The 21,058-nt window shown below is 44.3% G+C and overlaps 2 long non-coding RNA genes across 4 annotated transcripts; one reads left to right on the top strand and one right to left on the bottom strand.

Annotated features, from left to right (window-relative positions):
* Positions 1–7,358: 7,358 nt before the first annotated feature.
* LOC134486847 (uncharacterized) lies at positions 7,359–11,936 on the bottom strand. 3 transcript variants are annotated; one of them, XR_010066274.1, is made up of 5 exons: positions 10,966–11,936; positions 10,768–10,876; positions 9,936–10,052; positions 8,483–8,694; positions 7,359–8,098 (listed from the first exon to the last, which is right to left on the bottom strand). It is a non-coding gene; the product is annotated as an uncharacterized LOC134486847 (long non-coding RNA). The 3 variants fall into 3 exon arrangements; XR_010066273.1 differs by having other exon boundaries at positions 10,768–11,936; XR_010066272.1 differs by having other exon boundaries at positions 8,483–10,052; positions 10,768–11,936.
* A 1,862-nt stretch (positions 11,937–13,798) lies between these two features.
* On the top strand, positions 13,799–19,772 carry LOC134486846 (uncharacterized). The gene is made up of 2 exons (XR_010066271.1): positions 13,799–14,545; positions 15,113–19,772. It is a non-coding gene; the product is annotated as an uncharacterized LOC134486846 (long non-coding RNA).
* Positions 19,773–21,058: the final 1,286 nt, after the last annotated feature.

The following is a 21,058-nucleotide window of genomic DNA, read 5'->3' as shown; positions in this document are numbered from 1 at the left end:
CTTGGGCTCTAATGGTGTCTTAGCTGAACTCTTTCCTGGGAAAAACAAAAGGAGAAGAGAAATCTTTACCTGGTGCCAACCTGACACAAGGCAGGGTCATCTGGGAGGAGTGGACCTGAATTAAGAAAACACCTCCATAAAACTAGCTAGTAAGCTAGCCTGTCTGGCATTTTCTCGGTTACTAATCCATATGGTAGGATCCCCACTGTGGGTGGTGCTGTAAGACTCAACCCAAGAGACTCTGGTGAATGAGATGTGAGACCAGAGACTGCTATAATGGCATGAGGAATTTTTTTATTTCCAGCTAACTGGGGCCCCGCCTACCTCTGGAGGAGAGGTGAACCCTGAACTGCCAGACAGGATTACTGCACTCCCTCCTGGAGGGGAGGGGCTGTCTGAGGCTGGTGGAAAACTACTAGCTCTCACAGAACCACCCCTGAGAAGATGATCCTGGATTATATAAGAAAGCGAACTGAACAAGCTATGAGGACCAAGCCAGTAAGCAGCCTTCTATCGATTCTCCTTCAGATCCTGCCTCCAGGTTCCTGCCCTGAGTTCTTCACCTGACTTGCCTTAGAAGATTTACTGTAAACAATAACCTGCAACAAACCCTTTCCTTCCCAAGCTCCTATTGGGCATAGTGTTTATCATCGTAACAAAAACCTGACTAAAACACCTGGTAATGAAATGATTCACGCTGAGATAGTTACCGACAAGCACGCTGATTAACCCAATTAAAAGTTTTGAGTCCTTTACTGATGGTCAGATCAAGATGGGCTTGTGCCTCCATAAAGTTTCTTGGCACCTGTCTTAGGGTTTCATTGCTGTGAAGAGAAGCAGGTAACTTTTATAAAGGCATTTTTGGGGACTGGCTTACAGTTTCAGAGGTTCAGTCCACTTACATCATGGCTGGCAGCATGGCAGCCTGAAGGCAGACACAGTACTGGAAGAGAAGCTGAGAGTTCTACATCTTTTTCTTTTTTTTTTTTTTTTTTTTTTTCGGAGCTGGGGACCGAACCCAGGGCCTTGCGCTTCCTAGGTAAGCGCTCTACCACTGAGCTAAATCCCCAGCCCCGAGAATTCTACATCTTGATTTGAAGGCAGCCAGGAGAGGACTGTCTTTCAGGAAGCTAGGAGGAGGGTCACAAAGCCCACCCCCCACAGTGACACACTTCCTCCAAAAAGGCCACACCCACTACTACGAAGCTTTACCTCCTAGAAGTCATAGTCCCTGAGCCAAGTATATTCAAACCGCCGCAGTGCCTGTGCTCAGGGGTACAGCGTTTTAAAAGACAAAACCAGTATTACAGAAGTTTCAGGGTGGGGACATTAGAGATGTAGAGTTGCCTAGCAACATCGGCTCAGCGATATCTTCCGAATACTACATACTGTGTTTGAGCCATGGTCAAGGTCATAGACAGTTATAAAAGTATAGCCAACATGGATGTGGCTGTCGGAGGTAGAAGGCTGAGAAGTGAACAGGCAGACACATTGGGACAGGATGGTGTCACCTCAGTCATTTCAGTATCACAATGGCACCATCAGAGCACACATCTGAAGGGAATATTCCCATCAATGATCATGTACACACTTGCCCCCGGGGATGGCATTGCTAAGAACTTTATACACTTTTTAAAAATCCACCATGCAGAGCACAGAGGGCTGCCACCCACCTCCAGCCCAGCCTGCTTCAGTAGACTTCTGGAGTTTGTAATTACTCTGAGTTCTTTTGCTTTGCTAAATAAACTTGGGCTCTAATGGTGTCTTAGCTGAACTCTTTCCTGGGAAAAACAAAAGGAGAAGAGAAATCTTTACCTGGTGCCAACCTGACACAAGGCAGGGTCATCTGGGAGGAGTTGCTGAGTCCTTCCTGATGGCTCATGATTCGCCCCCCACACGATCAAGCAACCCAAAGACCACATTGGAAATTTTTCTCAGAGTTAGATTGTCTGTCTCTGTCTCTTCTTGTTCGGCATTAACTCACTATTGGAAAGGATGCTACTTAGATCATCTCTGGAACTCCAGCTATGAAGGTGAAATTCCACCAGGAAGAAAAATATCAGGTGGTTACCTGACAGGCTCAGTGTTTGTTGACATAAACTAACGGCGACTCTAAGGCACATCCGAAATGTGTTGTTCCAACCCTGTCTCCTGTCAATTAAAAGCAAAACAGGAGATGGGTGTTCATGGGGATCTGGAAGGAAGGTAAAATGCTACCTAGGTAGAAATGAAAGCTGACATGGCCGTTCTGAAAAATAGCAAGGGACATCTACTTCACCATCCAACAGTCCCACTCTACGCCTATGGCTAGATAAAGGAAAACAATCTGAAATGTTTTTAGTTTTAATTTTCAAGGATGGAGGATGGGACAGGAAAGAGATAAGGGAGTATAATCACTTTGTAGCTATTAGCAAAAACCAACAAAAGACTCCCTCCTTCATTCAAGTACATATGTTACAACCTTAACTTAGAACTGATGCTGGGAAACTAAAGTAGATTAAGATATATCCTAAGGTGCACTGGCCTCAGCTTCCCCCCGGGCTGGAGAGATGGCTCAGTGGTTAAGAGCACTGACTGCTCTTTCAGAGGTCCTGTGTTCAATTCCCAGCAACCACATGATGGCTTGCAACCACCTGTAATGGGTCCTGAGTTCAATTCCCAGCAACCACATAGTGGCTTGCAACCATCTGTAATGGGATCTGATGCCGTCCTTCTGGTGTGTCTGAAGACAGTGATAATGTACCCATATAAATATAATCAATAAATCGAACTGATGACCGGGCACTGCCTCTCTCCATTATTATAGAAACTGTCCTCATAATAAATCTAAATAATCCAGCAAGGACCTTCCCAGTGGTCTACCTGTGTCCCTAAACTTTGCCCTCTTCCTCTTATCCCTCTCTTTTATCCACAGGCGAAGTGAATTCAGCATAAGCCGTCACTGCTTTCCTTCCCAAAGTGTTTATTATAAAAATGATTTTGACACAGGGCCTGGAGACCCATACGGGGATAACCACATTGAGGGAGGAGACTCAAGAGTTCAAGGCCAGGGGTTGGGGATTTAGGTCAGTGGTAGAGCGCTTGCCTAGCAAGCTCAAGACCCTGGGTTCAGTCCCCAGCTCCGAAAAAAAAAGAAAAGAGAGTTCAAGGCCAGACTGGGCCACACAGCAAGAGCTTACTTACCTTAGGAACCTAAAACCCAACAAAACCAACGCTTTGAGGATGACTTTTATTTAACTTGAACCAATTTCCAAATGCCCTCCAGCCTTGATGGTGGAAAATGTGGAAACTGTCCTCAACCTAGTCTTTTTCTTGCTAGTATCACAGCAGCTCAGCAAATCCTTTTATTTAAGGAAAACTTGATCCCAATAGTTTCATTTTAACGATACACGGGGTTGGGGGTGGAGGGTCGGTAAGGTCAGTGCCTTACAAAGATAAATGCAGGGTCATTTTCATACTGCAGACTATTCGTAGAGCCAAGATACGAAATCAACCTAATCAAGCACGGGTGGTGGAGTGATCATAATGACGCCCAGTGGAGTATCAGTTTCCTCAGTTGCCCATCAGAGCCTCGCGTCTCCGGAACGTTACAAAATTAACCAGCAAGAGGACTCCCACCCAGAACTCTCTGATCACTGCTTCGGTCTTTAGTCAGCTTTCCGCTACACCAATTCGTTCTGTTTTGGTTTGGTTTTTGGGGACTGGGTCCGGAAGCTCTGTGTGGAGTGGAAGGATGGCCCTCAAATCATCTTACTTTCACAGTGTTAGCTCATAAATTCAAAAGCGAGTCTGTCGCCATCTCGGGTCCGCTGCAAGCTGCAACGCACCGCTGCAGCTTTGAAAGTCAAGTGCGTAGGGGAGAAATTTCACATTTGCCACCTGGCGGAGCCTCGGCAGGCTCTGTGCTATGATAGATTCCCATAAAGCGAGTGACGTTTCGGTCTAGCACATTTTGGTTTGGGATTCGTTTAGCAACAGATGGTACTTTTAAATTCAACAGAGAGCATTATTTGCTTGCCCGTTCCGCTCTAAGTTCAGCGTCTGGGGCTAGCTTTAATGACACGTCAGCATCACAGCTTACTTTTATTTACAGAAAAACAAAGTCAGAGAAGGTCTTGGTCTAAAGCAGCCCAGTAATTAACCAAGCTTCCTCTTGTGAACAATCCTCAGTTACCGCGGACCACCCCAGTCGGATATGGGGGTCTCTGGGAGGAGGGTCCTTGACGGCTAGGTAGGTAAGGATTCGGCAGCGACAAACAGAAACACACACAGAGGCAGTTTGAATCTGAGTGTATTTTGCAGCTCTCAAGCAAGGATTTTTAGACATAACGAAACAGGTATTAAAAATCTTAGAAAAGCACTTCCTTCGGACGCAAGTTACTAGCAGACCGCTTCTCGTCCTCCCCAGGAAACTACTAAGTTCCTCTGGGATCAAATAGAATTTTGTAAAAACAAATGATGGAGAGGAGCAAACCTATGGGGGCTGTGAAGGCCCTGATGCCATGTGTGTGAAATTAGTATCTTCTGATGGTCATGAATTTATTGTAAAAAGAGAACATGCATTAACATCAGGAACAATAAAGGCCGTGTTGAGTGGCCCAGGTCAGTTTGTGGAGAATGAAACCGATGAGGTCAATTTTAGAGAGATGGCTTCCCATGGGCTATCCAAAGCGTGCATGTATTTTACCTACAAGGTCCGCTATACTAACAGCTCCACTGAAATTCCTGAATTCCCAATTGCACCTGAAACTGACTGGAACTGCTGATGGCCGCGAACTTCCTAGATTGCTAAATAAATTACATTATAATAAACTGTTAATTTTTTTCAGTATTTAATATTTGTAGTTCAGTTGGTAATTTTTTTCACATATTTTCACGTATAGCATGTTGCCTGTATGAAATTGAACTCTAAAGTGAATCGCTGAGCAGATTCTTTCTGTCATTTGCATAGCGGAGTTTAAATGCGTTTGCTATGTCAACAAATTAAGGAAGTTTCACAAGCCAAAAAATAAATAAATAATGCCAGTTTATAGGTGGTTTGCTTTCTCCTTTGGATGCGACCTTTAAAGTTATACCTGATATAGAAAATCGTGGAATGTAAGCGTAAATGAATATATTCCACAGACAAATACAGGGGCTAAGGATTTTTATGTTTTTAGTTTTTTTTTTTTTTTCAAGAACCAGTTCTGATCTTAAGGCACTGAGCATTATTAGAACTATGCAAATAATTACATAAAAAACGTGTTTAGCCAAACCTTGATTTTTGTAACCCAGAGAATAAGAGCTGAAATTTCTTATGTGTTTTTGGATAAACTGCAGTATTGTTTAAGTGCAAAAAAAAAAATCTTAAAGTTGTGTTTAGTGAAGCAATCACGAATAGGACAGATGACAGCATTGTCATTTGGCTCAGTAAAATGCAAAATCACCCAAGGCTAATGGCATATCTTCAAGAGCAGGTTAATACATTTTTATGGCCAGTTATTGTTTGACATCTAGTACCTAATTTTTGTGACTCTTCAAGGTGTAAGTTTAAATTATTTTAGTTCTTTTTTATTTAAGGCTTTCTTTACCATATACCAAACCCCACCTTCGATGGCACATCAATTTTATTGTTTTTTATTTTTAATAAAATTAAAAATTTTTAATTTTATTGAATTTTATTGTTGGGGCTGTTTTTATAATAATACTATTCTGTAATTTTATAAATAAATTATGAAGTAAAGCGCTGGTTTTACCGAAGGTAAGGTCATGGCTAGTGACCTGGTCTCAATGGATGGTTTCTTATTAATTTTTCTCGCTTAGAATCTCAACCTAGACCATCAGGAACATCTCGTAAATATGGCTAGGGAATAGAAGATGATAAAACAGGTAAATTGCCCTGAGAACTATGGCTCAATATTTTGTTCCGGCCAAGAGTTCCACAAACAGTTCCAGGAGGCCTCCTTCCTTTGAGGTTTCTGCCTCAGTCTGTGGAACTTGTCACACAGATTCTTCTGGGGTTGGTGTGGCACTTGGTGCAATCATGTGTTCCAGTGCTGAAGTGAACACTGTACTCATGTGACTGCTATTACCAGCACCGAATCATTTCCTATACTTAATTCCTTTTTTATATTTGTTTATTTATTTATTTTTGAAACCATTTATTTGCATAGCCCTGGCTGTCCTGGAACTCACTCTTTTAGACCAGGCTGGCCTTGAACTCAGAGATCTGCCTTCCTTTACCTCCCTAATGCCGGAGTCAAAGGTGTTTCCCTCCAAGACCGGCTTATATTTAATTTATTCTTGCTTTCAAAATGAGGCAGAATCTGTGAAGATTAGACATAGCAGCAAAGATGCCATATGTATTCTCTCTCTCTCTCTCTCTCTCTCTCTCTCTCTCTCTCTCTCTCTCTCTGTGTGTGTGTGTGTGTGTGTGTGTGTGTGTGTGTGTGTGTGTGATGTACATATGTATGCACATAATGAGAAAATAGCTGCACTGGGAGTCATTTGTCCACCTGAATGGGTTGATCTCAAAATAATCAATTCAATCTGATAAGTGAAATTCAATCTCTCTCTCCCTCTCCTTTTCCCTCTCCCCCCTCCCTCTTCTCCCTCCCCCTCCAACCTCCCCCTCCTTCTCTCTCTCTCTTTGATTTTTCCAGACAGGGCTTCATCCTATAGCCTTAGGCTGTCTTGGACCAGGCTGCTGGTGCCAAACTCTGCCCACCTCTGCCTCCCAAGTGGTGGGATTAAAGGTGTGCACTGCCACTGCCCTGCTAAATTTCCTCACTGTTGATAAAAACATTAAGCACTGTGATGATCTCTCTGACAGAGATTCGGCTCTTTAGATACACAACTGTCAATATTTTTTATTAGACTATTTTGATTCATTTTATTTTACATGTATGGGTGTTTTGTGTGCATGAATATCTTCATACCACCCACGTCAATGCCGCTGCCCCATCTCTCCAATGCCAATACTATTAATTATGGATACTCTATCATTAAGTGAAACTCCTTCCAGTTGAACAGTCACACGGAAAAGTGATTTTCCTTCTGTAAAAGGATAAGCTCCTTAGAATGTTTTACATAAATTCTAAAATAATGGTGAAAGGCTAAAGGGTTTTTTTAAAGAGAAAATTATGTATCTCTTGAGATGTAGAAGGCAGATAGCTCTCGAGCCTGCTCTTTTATTTGTGTCCTAGTACATTGTTTATTAATGCTACTCTAGTCGAGTGAATCCAGCAAGTGTAGATGTCTTCTTATGACTTGGGTCTGTAAATTTTACATATCTTGATGATGTTTTACTTTTTCATTTATTAAAGAGCAAGATAGATTTACTCACTGAAGAAATACGGATAGATTGATAATATTCGGGATTATGATGATTTATTTATTTATTTATTTATTTATTTATTTATTTATTTATTTGGACATGGGATACATCATTGTAACGAGCAGGCAAAGATCCTGGCCCTGATACAGTTCACATTATCTGTTGGTCGGTCTGACAATAAATAATAAGGAAATATATAAAAGTAAAAAGTCCCATGAAAGAAACAAAAGGAAACCTACTTTCCGGTAAAGGGTTTAAAGTCAGTGTTTCTCTCCTTACATGCATGCAGCCCCAAGAACTATTCCCATCCATATTCCCAGTATTACAAAATACAATCTTTAAAAGGAAAAGAAAAACTCCATTTTCTGAAATATTAAAGCAGTATTTCTCAACCATTTTATATAGTAGTGTCTTCATGCCTTTTAGTTGTTTGTTGTAGTTGTCGTACCCAAATGTCAACGTCACGGAGATAGACCCGTGACTATTTAATGTGCTCTGCATAGAGCAATGCTTACACATGGAGAAGAAAAAAAGCAACATTTTCAACCCATGACAAGCAGGTTTTCTCCCCTTGTAGGAGAGGTCATCCCTGTGAAAATAAAGGCTTCATGGGAACACTACCAAATGGCACGAAAAGACCAGGAGAATCCACATGCTTGCCACACCTGGGAGACATATCAGATCGGAAGTCCAGGAGCTCAGAGTGCAGAGTGGGACAGTGCTTCAGGACAGCTGCGTTCGTATCTTCCGATAGAGTTGAAGGACCAGGAAAATTCAGACCCCCTAGCAAACAGAGTAGAGCCAAAAATGTAGATCAGCCAGCTCAGTGACTCTGTTCCAGGAACTTGACTGACCACAGAACTGATGATCACATCAGGCAGTTCAACTCTCTCCCAGGAACTAGCTGACCATAAAGTTAGACTAAAATCTTAGAGAACAATCTTGAGAAGCAGGAAGCTTCTCCTCGTGGTTTTTCACTGGTATTCTCGACATTTTCCAATGATGCCATCCCTACCCCCTTGGGTTGTGGTTTCTTCCTTTAAATTCCCCTTCTCTTAGCTACTGGTGGTCGAGCTCCTCTGCCCCTACGTGGGATACGAGTCTCGACCCCAGTGCACTGGTTCCTATCAATGAACCTCGTGTAAATTACAGCAAGGACGGTCTTACGTGAGTTCTTGGGGGGTCATGTCATCCCGAGACTTGAGTGAGGGTCTCCCCACTCGGGGGTCTTTCAGAGTCTCTTCTCATCCATGCCCTTCTGATAGAGCTTCTTGTCTCGTCTCATCCATGTCCTTCGTGTATGACCTCCTGTTGGCCTTCCACATTTCTTTGACTCAGCTTACTAAACCTTCTGACAGACAAGAAAGCTGATTTCAGCCCTGTGGGATACAACGACACTTTAGCACATGAAAATCCCAGTGCACGGTGTTGACAGAGGGAAGACAAAAGTCACAGGGTCATCTCAGAGAACACAGAAACAGCATTTGACAAGGTTACACACCCCTTTATGGTGAGGCATTTAACAAACTAGGGGTAGAATGCCCTGCATTAACATGGTGAAGAACATTTATAAAAAAGTCAATGGCTAACAGCTTACTCATGGTGGGTAGGGGAGTAAAACTCAGGGCAAGTGCTGACCCCTGCTGGCCAATAAACACACTGTTGTTCAGCGTAGGACTGGAGGCACAGAAAAGGGGTAAGAAACAAAGACATCTGTGTTAAAGACATCAAACCATGTTAGCAGGGAACATGCTCTTTAAAATTATGTTTGTAATGGAAGTTTCTGGTTCCTTTGGAGACTCCGTTGTGTTATGTGGTGTTTTTCTGGAAACTGTCTTAATGAGAGGATGTTTTTGCTGAAGCAAACACGTGGGAGGATGTTTAGCTGAGAATAGACACATGGTGCTTTTCTGGAAAAAAACCGCATGTGATGTTTGGACGCCTGAGAGAACACGTGGTGTTTGGAAAGGGTATAAATAAAACCCAACAGACCGTGGGAGACGCTGTGTGGCATTGGTTCTCCTTGCCACTCTCTGCTCAGAACCTTGCATTGTCTTCTGGATTGAACTGTCGTTGCAGATGCGCGAATGGTGTTTGTGAGTGGATTCAGTGGCTACTGCTGGTTTGTGTGAACTGAACTGCTGATTTCCTGACAAGGCAGATTGATTCTCCCCCAAAGAACTAGTCTTAAACAGGTCCCCATCCTCCTTTGTCTATTAACCTTTCCTTTCCACCACCTCTGGTGGGTGGTGAGCTAGAAGGGAGGTAAAAGCATTTAGGTACACTTCTTAGCGTTGGTTTTGAAAAATATAAATGTACACATTTATGTATTTTGTGTGTGTGTTCATGTGTGTACCTGTGCACATGCCATGACATACATGTGGAGTTCAGGACATTTAGCAGAAGTCCCAGGGATGAAATTCATGCTCTCTGTCTCTCTGTCTCTCTGTCTCTCTCTCTCCCCTCCCTCCCTTCCTCTCTCCCTCCCTCCTTCCCTTTTCCCAGTGTGTGTATGTAGGGAGGGGGGTGAGTCGTACACAAACTCTTGACAGCCAACAAAATAAGTTAACATTTTAGACTGTAAAATTCCAACGCAGAAATTGTCCACTATATCACTTACTTTTCTGTTGCTGGGATGAAACATCACATCTATAAAAGATAGGGTTAATTTTGACTTATACTTCCAAAAGATTAGAATCCATTATAGCAGGGCAGAGTCTGCAAGCAGGCATGGTGGCTGGAGCAGAATGTTAAGAGTTCAAATCTTGAAGCACAAGCAGAGCCAACTTGAAGTAAGATGGGACCCTACAGTCTCAAAGCCTGTCCCCAGTGACATGTGACATACTTTTACCAGCAAGGCCACACCTCCTAAACCTCTCCAAACAGCACCACTACCTGGGGGCCAAGTGTTCAAATGCTCAAGACTGTGCAGGACATTTCTTATTTAAATCACTACAGTGATCACTAACAACGAGCAAGTCAAGGAGAAAGCGTAAATAATTCCACTAACAATATCATGAAACAGACTAAATTATTTAGGAATCAACCAAATTATGAATGCTTTACATAATGAAAGTCAGAAAACATTGCTGCATAAACTTAAAGCAAACACTAATAAATGACACCTTGGGCTAATGGGTTGAATGAGTAAATATTGGTGAGATGGTCATACTAACAAAGTAATCTACAGATTCAAAGCAATCCCTATCAAAACTTAATGTCTTCTAGAACTGCATGGGATTTTGAACATTCAAAACACTTTGAATACATACAAAGCTGGAGGACTTCGGTGGGCTTATTTGAAAACACACTAGTAACCTATAATAATGAAATATATAATAATGAAATAAGTATGAGACTGGCATAGAAGAAAAATAAACCGAAGTGAAAGAATACAGAACCAAGAATATTATATGTTCACATATATGGTCACATGATCTCGACAAGGATACCAAACCACACCATGGGGGGGCGGGGCCGTGGGGGAAGACGATGACGACAGTCTATTGAGTGATGGGCGAATGATGGGAAAACTGGATGACCGGTTTAGGTCTTACTGCCCTGTACAAAAATTAAATCAGAATGTGTTAAAGAGATAAACAAACCCCTAACATTCTAAAATTTCTAGAGGAAAATATAGAGGAGAATACTTATGACATTGTATTTGATGACTTCTTGGTTGTGACATCGAAAGCACTGTCAACAGACACGAAATAGGCAAAAGAGGCTGCATCAATCTTGAACATGTTTTACAGTAGTCACAGTTGAGACTGATCGCAGAGCGGGGGCCACTAGGCTCAGGAGCTGCCTGACGGGAGTGTGTTTCCCGGAATGACCGGCAGGGGACGGAGGATCGAGAAGCGCCTTCGGGGCTTGTAAGGCTGTGATTCCTTAGGGAAAGGGGAGGTGGACGTGAGGTCGGGAGTGTGCGTGAGGCCTGAGTAGTACTCGGGTTTGGGTTGAAGGAAGGTGAGGCTTAGTGCTGCAGCCAAGGCTTCTCCTCCGTGGGCAGGGCTAGTGACGCCATCAAAGTCATAGTGAAGTATCTTCAGAACAGCCCCGGCAGCCGCCGGTACTGGTGGCGCAGGCCAGTAGGATTTGCTGAAGGAGGCAGAGGCAGGAGGATCAGGAGTTCGAGGCCAGCCTGGGATACACATTTTTTTTCCTTGTCAAAAAAATAATAGCTGTTTGATGTTTCCACACTGCTACTCATAAGGTCTTACCCACACACGGACTCAAACGATCACCCCACGCCTACCCACACCCGCACTCCACACTCCTTTCTCCCCCGACAGGCTCCCTCTCCACAGTTCCCCTGCTCAGCCATCCCGACCCTTAAGTTCCTTTTCTCTAGTTCTCTACGCTCAAGGGGTCTGCCTCTTGACGTCAACTTCAGGGCTCATTGTGTGTGGTCACAGGGAACACCCAACACAGAGATTCGCATTCCCATTCTCTGCCTCAGACCCTGCATATGATACACAGATTTGTCCTCTCATGTCTGTCCCGATCTCTTGGCATAGTGACCACTTTCCTCTTCATTGTGCCTTGGTGTCCCTGTGGTGTACTTTCTTTCTCCCCAGCTTCCCTTGCTGGTGACCCTACAGTCTCCCCCGCCCCCCAATCTTCTTCCTTTCCTCCTCTACCTTTCTTTCTTTGTCAGTACTTCATGAACACCCCGCAAGTCACCAGGACACATGTGTTCTCATCCTCATTCATCTTTCAAAGGCTCCTGAGATAAGCTGCTGTCCCTCACTATTCACAGCCCCTTAGCGATCTCTCCCATCCCAGCCTCCTGTGGTAGCGCTCCAGGATCCAGGTGCAGCGGAGCAAGTCTTCCAGTCAGGGCAGTCACTGTGCTTGTATGCTTACTGACCAAGGGCCCGTATGTGTCTAGGTTGTCCTCCTGGGAGGAGTTTTGTGTTGTCTGCTAGTGTTGAGTTCTCCTTCTGACTTTGCTAATGTCTAATGCATGCAGCCGTCAGTATCTTAGCATCCTCTGTGCTTCCGGGGTTAGAAATTAGGGACGAGGCTGGCTCTGGAAGCTCAGTGTCTTCCTCACTCAGTCTGCGTGGCGTTTGGGAGGCCGATACTCAAAGACCCGCCCCTCCTCCTTAAGACTGGAGAATGTCCAGCCCTGACACCCACCATTCACTGTGTAACTCTTCCTAACAGCGAGCAACCAAGGCTGTTGTTTCTACCCGGTGGTCCTTTGGGTCCTGTTGTCATCAACGTGGGCATAAGAGTACTTAGAACCTTGCATGCACACCCCATGGGCCACAATGTGCCACAAGATAGTTAGGATTGCAGCCCTATACAAAATGGTAAACTTACTTAAAATATGATGATGGTGGTGGTGGTGGTGGAGGTGGTGAAGGTTGTTGTTGTTGGTAGTGGTGGTGGTGGATGTTTGTGGTTTGTTTTATAACTCACTCATGTAATTCTCAAGAGTGATGGGGTCCTCACTGTGTGGATACAGAAAGGGGCAGGATGCTGAAACAGTGGGGCCTAGTCCTTCCTAGTTCCTGTCTTGACTCTAGTGGGCATCCTGTGGAAATGTTCTCCAGTGAGAATTCCCTCAATAAGTCACAGGGCGTAGGATTTAAAAGAGTAATGATAAACAGAAGTAAAGAGGTGATGGGGGCTTAAGAGGTCACACAATAGGATTGTGAATGCACTTAAAGAGGACAGGAATACAATTCTGACTGAGGTGTAAGAAAAGACAAGTGGCTGAATGGAGTAATGACCTCTCCAGAACCCGAGAGGTGCACTCAATAAATGCGTATAAACACAGTATTCCCATTTGGTAAGGCAGTGACGTCATTGAATCGCATAGTTAAGTATTATCGGAGCAGCTCCCTTGCTTGCCGGTTCTGGTGGCGCAGGCCGGTAGGATTTGCTGAAGGAGGCAGAGGCAGGAGGATCTGGAGTTCGAGGCCAGCCTGGGATACACATTTTTCTAACCTCCAATTTTTTCCTGAGGAAATCTTTTTTTTTTTCTAAGTTCAATATGAAAATGAATTCATGGGCACACGCCACCGTTAAACACATCCCTATAATTGCCACGATTCCCAGATCCATTCTCCTCCCCGCCCCTCACGCCCATGCACCCAGCTCGCACCAATTCCTTCTGCCACATAGGCACCAGTGCAACTCCCAAGCTCTTGTCCACGCAGAACTGCACACTCCCGACCCTCATGTCCTCATTCCACACTTCTGTCCTGACAGGGTCCCCTCCTTCCAATCTGTGTCCTCAGTTCTCCCGACCCTTATGCTTCATTTTGTTAGTGTTGCACGGGCGAAGCAGCGATCGGTAGTCGCCCAGACTAGACATGCTCACTGCAAAGAGTTCCGTTTTGTTTTTATTTGGTTTTGACCGGAGTTCAGGGGATAGAGAAATAAAATATTCAATGTCAATGGCATTCGGCCACGCCTGTTACCTACATCAGATCCAGAATCTAGCTCCTGGGTGGGCTGGAGAGATGGCTCAGCCGTTAAAGGCTAGGCTCACAACCAAATATATAAGAGTTCGGTTCCCAGCACCCACGGCTGTCTCTCCAGCCACCTTTTTTGTCTTATACTACAGTACACACGGAGCACGCAAAATTATAAATTGATAGTTAAAAAAGAAAGAAAAGGAAAGGAAAACTAAATAAAAGGAATAAATCCCATCTCTCTTAACTTAACTAAGTTGCAATTAAGCAACGTATAATCAGTTTCAATTGACTTAATCAAATATTTCAGTTGGTTTTATCAAAGCCAGCTTCAAATCTACACGCACTGCAAATGCTCGCAGACACTCAAAGACACAGCTTGCTCTGCCCCATCTCTCGTCTGCCTGGTGTTTTTAACATCAACTTCAGAGCTCACAGTGTGGGATCACCGCAAACACCCAGTCAAAGAGATCTGCACTCCGACATCTCTGCTGCTCCACACCCTGCACTAGGCTCCTGTGCTGATCTGCCTCTCGCCGCTATTCAATAAGGACCCCAAGGATCGCTCCCCAGACACTTGCAGCAGACCCAGGGACACATTCAGGATGAGATCATAATCCTCTTTGTTGATGACAGTCAAAGTGCTTGTCTGCTCACCGACAGGGGTCCTCCTAAGTGTCAAGGCTGGCCCTTGGCTCTGGCTGTTTCCCTAAGGTCTGTCAAAGGTGATGCTGTAGTGCTGCCTGCTACCAGCAGGACCTCAGCACCCTTGGTGCTTCAGTGGTTCAGGTCTATGGTGGTAAGTGATCAGAAATCCTGTGATCCAAATGAGTGAAAGAAACTATTGTATAAAATTGTGTGTACCCGGCGCATACCTAGAAAATTCTGTGGCATGAGTGACCCTGACGGACCTTTTGTATGATCTCTGAGCACATGGCCTGGCTGGGCTATGTGGAGTGAAAATGTTTGGATGTCTCCTGAGATACAGTGGTTCCCTGACTCGATACCCTTGCCTGTGGTCAAGACCTTTAGAGGACAGAGTAAAGAAGGTTCTGGATTCGCAAGAGGGTGAGAGTTTTAGAAAGGCAGAGCAAGGAAAGAATTCCTAGTTTCCTTATCCTGCAATGGACCCCAGGAACCTAACTCCTTGCCTTTTCCATAACAACAACAACAGCAACAACAACTAAAAGCCCCCCTGCTGCCTCTGGAAACGGTCAGCAACCTCAGAGACAAAAATGGAGTAGGAGAAGCCCCAGGCAGTGGTTAAAGGATGGAGAAGGGGGCGCAGTGTTCTCAGAACAGCCATGTAAGAGGAGGGGCTGGTCAAAGGCTGGTGTGCCGCTATGATTCTCTTTGTCCTACTTAGGTTTCTACTGTTGTGATAAAACACCATGGCCCAAACCAATCTGGGGTAGACCTGTCAACTCACAGTCAACAGCTCACCAGGAGAGGAAGCTGAGACAAGAGCTGAAGAAGACCCCGAAAAACACTGCTTACGGGCTTGTTCCTCTTGTCCTGCTCAGTTTGCCTTTGTCTACACCCCAGGACCACCACCGAGGGGTGGCACAGCCCAGAAAAGGATGGGCTTTTCACATCTATCACCAGTTTGAGATGCGTACTGTGCAACCCCAGCTTGCACCTCACATCTCTCCTCTGGAATCTTCTTCTGTATCCAACTGTGTTGGCATTTGACACACAGCTGTTGAGTGCACGCCCCCATAGAGTTGCCAATCAGATGGATGCAAAGTCTTAGCTGAGGTTCTCTCTTCCCAGCTTGGTTCAAACTGGGCAAACATAACCAGCACGCCAGTGGTTTTTCTGGGAAGAGCAGCAATTCCCACCAACTCCAATGACCACCTCTTCTTCTGCGACCTGCTATTTCTTGTCAGGGCCTGTTGGACACGCCTTTAATCATGTTTCTACCTGAGAACTGTCGACCTTGGTCAGTCTACAGTGCACATCGTACTCACGCATACCACGTAAAATGCACACATAAAAACACCGATCTTTAAAAGTCAAAGTGAGCCAATATATGGGATAAAATAACACATACACAGCAAATACATATGTTGAATATTCTGAATACCACTGGAATTTGGGGGAAAACAGTTGAGCATTTTTTTAAAATGATACAATTACCTCATGTCCTGGGTTTCCCTCCCCCAAGAGAAATGCCCATGTTTACATAAAAAGGCTGCCTGTGTTTACAAGGTTTTATGAATTGACCCTTATATTTTGCAAAAACTCAAACAAAAACCTAAGCTTGTAACAAAGTGAACATGGCATTGAAGAAAATGATCAAAAAGGGAAAACAGGAACTCGTGCTTGCACCTGCCCATCTCTTCTGCTGGCTAAATGTCCCTCAACTTTCTGTCCAAGGTCGCTAAACAACTTGCTGGACATCTTAAGTTACACTAAAAGCACTTTTCTGCCAAAACTCTTTCCCTTGGGCTAGCAAAATGGCTCTGTGAGTAAAGGTGCTTATGGTTCAAGCCTGGTGACCTGACTTCCCTCCCCGGAACCTACATAAAAGTGGAAGGAGAGAACCAACTACATATAGTTGTCCTCTGACCTCTAAATGTGGGACACGCCTGTGTGTGACCTATCCCCTCCCCTTACACACACACACCCACACACACATAGACCACCACCACCACCACCACCACCACCACCACCCCCCAAATCAAAACAACACCAAAATTCCACCCCCTTGCAGTAGAGAATCTGACTGTAGAGCCGGGGTTTTCTGCTGGGAAATTCTACCTGCCACCATCCTGCTCTCTCTCTGCTCACACTTTACCCACCAGTTTCCTATTTGTTTGCTCTGACCTGTTCCTAACGCTGCCTTTTAGAGTTTGAGATGCGTACTGTGCAACCCCAGCTTGCACCTCACATCTCTCCTCTGGAATCTTCTTCTGTATCCAACTGTGTTGGTATTTGACACACAGCTGTTGAGTGCACCGTGGATGACTCTCAGATGCATTACTACTGCAGGGACCCAGCTCCCTGGTGTTCTTGAAAAGCCAGTGTGTAAAAGCAGAAAGAGAAGAGTGCCATGGGCTGGGTACAGAGGAAAGGAGTGTCTACAAGGACATGGGGTACTGGGGTGGGGTCTGGGTCTATACCTTGATTATGATGGAGACTCTATGATTATATATGTTCAGAATTCATGGAAATGTGTAACAAACTAATGAGCTTGACTGAATGTAAATCACATATATTTAAAAGTTAAAGCTGACTTTAACGACTGCATTTTGTTCATGTTCACCAAACTCCAGGACAACGGGGAACCTCAGCTTAAAGTATGGGAAAGTTGAGACATGGGTCTGGATGCGTAAGCTGCCTAGGACAGGAGAAGGAACAGGAGCAAGCAGAGTTAGAAGCAGAGGTTCCATAGGTGGACAGTTCTGATTCTCCTTGAAACGTGCAAGGGTCTTTGGGTCTGTCCTGGCCACAGTTCAGAGACACCAGGAGGAGCTCTGGTTTCTCTTAAGTGAGCTCCCTGCCTGGATGCTGTGCATGCAGGTGCAGCTGACACTAAGTGTGTCTGCTGGACAGCTGTAAGATTAGATCCCTAGATTTTCTTTTTCCTTTTCCTTGTTATCCCTTTTACTGAAAATAGTTTCTTTCATCAGACAGTTAATCCCGATTAGTTCTGCTTCCCTCTGCTCCTTTCCGAATATTCCCCCATACCTTCTCTCCCATCCAGATCCACTCCCTTTCTGTCTCTCTTTAGAAAAGAATGGTCTTCTAGTAAGAGACAACAACCAAACACAACAAAATAAAATACAATAGGATAAAACAAAAACCATCACCTCAAACCTGCACAAGGAAAACAACAGAAGAAATAGAGCCCCAAAGCAGGCACAAGAGTCAGAGACCCACGCTGTTGTGGATCGTCCTGGTGCTGTGTGTATTTTGATGTTAATTCTGCTTCCTCAAGAGGATCTGCCGAGACCAGGAGTGAATCACTCAGGTGATTCCGAGTGAAGCTTCTCCCCAGTTTAACTGATCAGATAAAGGCTAGAGCCTGTGATTGGGAAGTGGGAAGGAAAGTCGGGGCTAGTTTTAGAGAGGGGAAGAGGAGGAGGAGGAGGAGAAAGAGAGAGAAGGAGACAGGAGAGAGAGGAAGATGAAGGAAGAGGAGGTGGAAGGAAGATGGCCTGGAGAAGACACAAGTGGCAAGGGATCTCACAGCTGGGGAATAGAGCAGTGCAGTGGTGAATCTGCCCAATCTAGGCGAGCAGCTTATAAATATTATAACTGTGTTGTGTGTTCTTTGCACGGGCTTGTTGGGGTTGGAGATTTACCGCAACACTCAGGAGTCCCATCAGAATACTCATCTGAAAGCTGTAACCTATGTGCAGAGGAGCTAGAGTAGACCTTTGCAGACCTGTGCTTGCTGCTCCATCTCTGTGAGTTCAGAAAGCTTTGCTCAGTTGATTAGAGAGCTTTGTTCTACTGCTGTCCAACACACTCTCTGGCTCTTACAATCTTTCGCCTTCTCTTCCATGGGATTCCCTGAGCTCTGAGGGAGGAATCTGCTGAAGGCCCCTCCCCCACCTCTCTGCATAATGTCTGGCTGTGGGTCTCAGTTGTTCCCATCTGCGGTAAAAGGAAGCTTCTGAGGTGATGGCTCAGCAAGGCACCGACCTATGAATATTAGAGAGTATCATTAGGAGTCATTCTCTCTGTCCCTGACTATTTTTTTGTGGGATGGGGTTGAGAGACTCTAGTGACTGATTCTGTCTCAATGGGGGTCATAGATCTGTTTAACTCACTTATCTGATCTTGATTTAAGTTTTATATGTGGTACCTACTGAGGAAATCATTCATTTCTTTTATATTTTCCAATTGGTGGAGTACAGGTTTTTGAAGTAGGTCCGTATGATTCTCTGGATTTCGTCTGAATCTGTTGTTACGCCTTCCCCCAACCCCCCTTTTTTGTTTCTGATTTTGGATACACTCTTTCTGCCTTTTAATTAATTTAATTAATTTGCCAGTCTTACTGATTTTTTTCTCAAAAAAAAAATCCTGTTCAATATATTGGTTATATTGGTTTCTTGTTCGTTTCTGTTTTACTGACTTCGGTCATGAGTTTGATCATTCCTGCTGACTATTCCTCTTGGACGAGATTTTATCTCTCCATTCCAGGGCTTTCAGGTGAGCTCTTATCTCCACTCTGTTCCCACACACAGGATTCACCTCAAGGCACAGCTTCTCTCCCTGTTGACGTATCTCCAGTTGAAAAGTCAATGTGTCATTTCATCTTGTTCTCCCTGGGGTTGACCACTAATGGCTGCACTGTACTTACCTAGAAATGTGTGTGAGGCTCTCTTGGATTGTTTTTTTCAAGACAGGGTTTCTCCATGTAGCCCTGGCTGTCCTGGAATTGACTCTATATGCCTGGCTGGCCTCAAACTCACTGATCCACCTAAGGCATGCTCTACCACACCTGGCTTTTGAGAGCACTTTTGACTCCACTTGGTCTGATATATGCAAAAGTAGTCAGAGGAATTGACCGGAATGAAAGGGGAGAGAAGAGATGTTTGCTGAACCTGTTGTTGGTGAACTTGAAGCTGGTTTACAGCTAGTGGGAATGCAAGATGGTTGAGCTCTTGTGGAAGACAGTAGGGCCCATCACTAAAGAAGCAAAGAAATAAGTGGATTATTGACTATGCAATCAGTCAATGACAGACTGACTGAAGGACTCAATGATAAAGAGCACCAAATGATCCAGCAAATTGTCACTGGATACATATCTGAAGGATGAGAAGGCAGGGTTCATAGTCACTGCAATTCACAACAGCCAAAAAGGTAGCAGCAGATAAGCTTGCTTCCCCAGGGACAGTTAGACAGCAAGGGTTGTGTGTATAGATGGTATTCTTCAGCTTTAAGAAAGAATGGTAAAGGTTGGGGATTTAGCTCAGTGGTAGAGCGCTTGCCTAGGAAGCGCAAGGCCCTGGGTTCGGTCCCCAGCTCCGGGGAAAAAAAAAAAAAAAAAAAAAAAAAAAAAAAAGAAAGAATGGTAAATTATGGGCTCTGTGTAGGATGTGGGGCAGGTGGTATATGCCCTATGTAGGATGTGGGGCAGGTGATATATGCCCTATGTAGGATGTGGGGCAGGTGGTATATTTCTGTGCCAGCTCCAGTGGAGCCTGTCTGACATGAAACCATCGTGGTCAGCAGGCCAGAGATATGTGTTCCTCGGAACTTGGTCTCCTGGAGACACTTGGCCTCTTCCTTCTCGACTTTCTGCCTAGCTGATTCCAATCCGTCTGATCAGGAGTTACATACTGGCTCTTTTTTTTTTTTTTTTTTTGTTTTTTCTATTAACAGGAACATCAGGACCTGATTTGGTCTTTATGGACCATGCCTCCTTTGAAAGCACTAGCAAAAATTAAGTAGAATCAGAATGAAACTCTAAGAGATGTGATCAATAACTTACAACAGGAAGAATTAACTGTGAAATATCTCCTGGATAGTGAAAGAATTAAGGCGCTAGCTATTAGAGGGGAAAGTCCCATCAACTATAAAAAATCCAAACATTTAGGAATTCCTATCAAGTAGTTACATGGGAGAAAACATTATTTAATTAGAGCAAGGTGGTGGGCCCCTCCTTTAGGTAAAAACAGCATGAGTACATACAGGACCACTGCAGAGCCATTGCCCTACACAGGGACATGTGATGAAGAAGGTGACAGATGGGTTAATATTGATGGAAAGAGAGTATTATATTATTCTTTAAATTTTATAGAACACCTGGCCAGATCATGTCCCCGTGCTTGCCTATTATTAAAAGGAACTATCCTATCTTTAAAAAGACAATTACATAAATTTTGGCTAAGAGAGAGTAAAAGACTAAAGATTCCTTACAGCCGTCTGCCCTGTTGTTATCCGAGAGATGATATTTAGAGATTGAGGTAAATGAGGTTTATGACCACTGTCTGGCACCAGTCTGATTCTCAGGAAAATTTATTTCCTGTCTTGCTTTCTGTTCTGAACTTCCCGTAAACTGTTAAACTTTTTCTTGGTTATTGTTTGAGTGTACCCTGGCAAGGGGCCAAAAAATTAGCTCCTGTTCAAGCATTGTATATAATCACAAAGCGGATTTCAGTAAAATCGCAGCACATTCAAACCTCCCTGAGTGTGTTGTGTCTGTCTGTCATTGCACCGAACCTGTGCCTTCCTGAGTACCAGAGCCCTGCTTCTCCCACGGTGTCCTCCGTCTGAGTGGTCTGTGGCAGTATATGCCCTATATAGGATGTGGGGCAGGTGGTATATGCCTATATAGGATGTGGGGCAGGTGGTA

The sequence above is a fragment of the Rattus norvegicus genome, chromosome 4 (assembly GCF_036323735.1).
Source record: "Rattus norvegicus strain BN/NHsdMcwi chromosome 4, GRCr8, whole genome shotgun sequence".
In the NCBI taxonomy this organism is placed as follows: domain Eukaryota; kingdom Metazoa; phylum Chordata; class Mammalia; order Rodentia; family Muridae; genus Rattus; species Rattus norvegicus.
This window is presented reverse-complemented; position numbering and strand designations above follow the sequence as displayed.